We start from the raw sequence: 2,584 nt of genomic DNA, 5'->3' as shown, positions 1-2,584 counted from the left end.
TCCTGTGGCATCCTCTGACTTTGCATTATTGGCCACCTTGTAGATAAAGAATGAACTTGATAAGAATTAGAAAACCAAATCCTTTACTAGTTCTCAACAGCTTCATCTTAAATTATCAAGAACACCATTAAAAATGTCCACCTTGGTCCAGCATATAGGGCAAGTGATGATGTAATGCTATTACAATGGTAAAGCCACAAGGAAGTTCCCAAATTCACACCCTGAGGTCTCCTCAGATGCACATGCCCATATGTATATGCCCATATTTCTGGCAGGTTTAGTCTGGGGGTAGATAGAAGCAAGAAGACCCTGTGTAAAAACCTGTCTCATACTCTCTATCTTATTCTCTTTCCATCTCTCTCTCTCTCTCTGAAGAAGTTTATGAATAAGCTGCCAAAATAAATGCCCCAGTGTTTTACCCTCTGTTCAAGAAGTTGTCCTCACTGATTTGTTTGGCTTCTGTCCTCTCCACAACACAAGCCCTGAGCTGCAGAAGAAAAACATATTCACATGCCAGTCATGGTCAACCGTGCACAGAAGGAAAGAAAGAAAAGGATCTTACCCAGTTGTCCTGAGCCTTTTTCTTGTAAACGGCCTTCTGAAAAAGAAAACACACCAAACACCATATGTTTAGGCCTTCTACGGCCCATTATAAAAGTCAGTAGCTGGTGCTGGAGGATTCTGCAATTATCGGCAGAATGCAATTTACCTGCTTTTGGTAGGAGGTCTCTTTTCTCTGCATTTCATCTTGCATCTCTGCAATTCTTTCCCTGTGGTTTAGAATTGCTTTCATCAGACACAAAGCACAATATTGAGTGTAGTTTTCAAATAATCCTCCCATATTCACATTATCCTCAGAACTGTATTACATAATTTATCCCAGATGGAAAGCAGATTTCACACGAATAAGAGTACAGTAGGATCAAAGCTATTGCTGCATAGTTTCCTTATCCATTATGGAATCCTACAGAGTCCTCAGTTGACATAATTTTCTTCCCCATTTCAATATTTCTCTAATTTCTCCTCCATTGACTATTTTTTATCATAAAGTTCTACATTCCTTGTACTTACATTTTTACCATATGTCACAGGACATAACGTGGTTTTATAAAATAATTTTTGTGGATGTGACTTACATTACGTCAAATTGTTTTCTTGAGATTTATGACAATTTTCCCCATGCCCACTAGAAATGTAGAGTACTAAAAATTATTTGGTCATTTGTACTTTGTTTACTCTTCTGTTATTCCCCTCCACCACACACACACACACACACACATACACACACATATATATGTGTGTGTATGTGTGTGTGTGTGTGTGTGTGGTGGAGGGGAATAACAGAAGAGTAAACAAAGTACAAATGACCAAATAATTTTTAGTACTCTACATTTCTAGTGGGCATGGGGAAAATTGTCATAAATCTCAAGAAAACAATTTGACGTAATGTAAGTCACATCCACAAAAATTATTTTATAAAACCACGTTATGTCCTGTGACATATGGTAAAAATGTAAGTACAAGGAATGTAGAACTTTATGATAAAAAATAGTCAATGGAGGAGAAATTAGAGAAATATTGAAATGGGGAAGAAAATTATGTCAACTGAGGACTCTGTAGGATTCCATAATGGATAAGGAAACTATGCAGCAATAGCTTTGATCCTACTGTACTCTTATTCGTGTGAAATCTGCTTTCCATCTGGGATAAATTATGTAATACAGTTCTGAGGATAATGTGAATATGGGAGGATTATTTGAAAACTACACTCAATATTGTGCTTTGTGTCTGATGAAAGCAATTCTAAACCACAGGGAAAGAATTGCAGAGATGCAAGATGAAATGCAGAGAAAAGAGACCTCCTACCAAAAGCAGGTAAATTGCATTCTGCCGATAATTGCAGAATCCTCCAGCACCAGCTACTGACTTTTATAATGGGCCGTAGAAGGCCTAAACATATGGTGTTTGGTGTGTTTTCTTTTTCAGAAGGCCGTTTACAAGAAAAAGGCTCAGGACAACTGGGTAAGATCCTTTTCTTTCTTTCCTTCTGTGCACGGTTGACCATGACTGGCATGTGAATATGTTTTTCTTCTGCAGCTCAGGGCTTGTGTTGTGGAGAGGACAGAAGCCAAACAAATCAGTGAGGACAACTTCTTGAACAGAGGGTAAAACACTGGGGCATTTATTTTGGCAGCTTATTCATAAACTTCTTCAGAGAGAGAGAGAGAGATGGAAAGAGAATAAGATAGAGAGTATGAGACAGGTTTTTACACAGGGTCTTCTTGCTTCTATCTACCCCCAGACTAAACCTGCCAGAAATATGGGCATATACATATGGGCATGTGCATCTGAGGAGACCTCAGGGTGTGAATTTGGGAACTTCCTTGTGGCTTTACCATTGTAATAGCATTACATCATCACTTGCCCTATATGCTGGACCAAGGTGGACATTTTTAATGGTGTTCTTGATAATTTAAGATGAAGCTGTTGAGAACTAGTAAAGGATTTGGTTTTCTAATTCTTATCAAGTTCATTCTTTATCTACAAGGTGGCCAATAATGCAAAGTCAGAGGATGCCACAGGA

The 2,584-nt window shown here is 38.3% G+C and overlaps 2 long non-coding RNA genes across 2 annotated transcripts; one reads left to right on the top strand and one right to left on the bottom strand.

Moving 5' to 3' along the window:
* Positions 1-773, bottom strand: LOC102468238 (uncharacterized). The gene is made up of 4 exons (XR_333624.1): positions 710-773; positions 563-598; positions 420-487; positions 1-36 (listed from the first exon to the last, which is right to left on the bottom strand). It is a non-coding gene; the product is annotated as an uncharacterized LOC102468238 (long non-coding RNA).
* Positions 774-1,811: 1,038 nt separating this feature from the next.
* On the top strand, positions 1,812-2,584 carry LOC102467960 (uncharacterized). Its single transcript, XR_333623.1, has 4 exons — positions 1,812-1,875; positions 1,987-2,022; positions 2,098-2,165; positions 2,549-2,584. It is a non-coding gene; the product is annotated as an uncharacterized LOC102467960 (long non-coding RNA).

This window comes from Tupaia chinensis, unplaced genomic scaffold, assembly GCF_000334495.1.
Source record: "Tupaia chinensis unplaced genomic scaffold, TupChi_1.0 Scaffold000073_1, whole genome shotgun sequence".
NCBI classification, from domain to species: Eukaryota; Metazoa; Chordata; class Mammalia; order Scandentia; family Tupaiidae; genus Tupaia; species Tupaia belangeri.
This window is presented reverse-complemented; position numbering and strand designations above follow the sequence as displayed.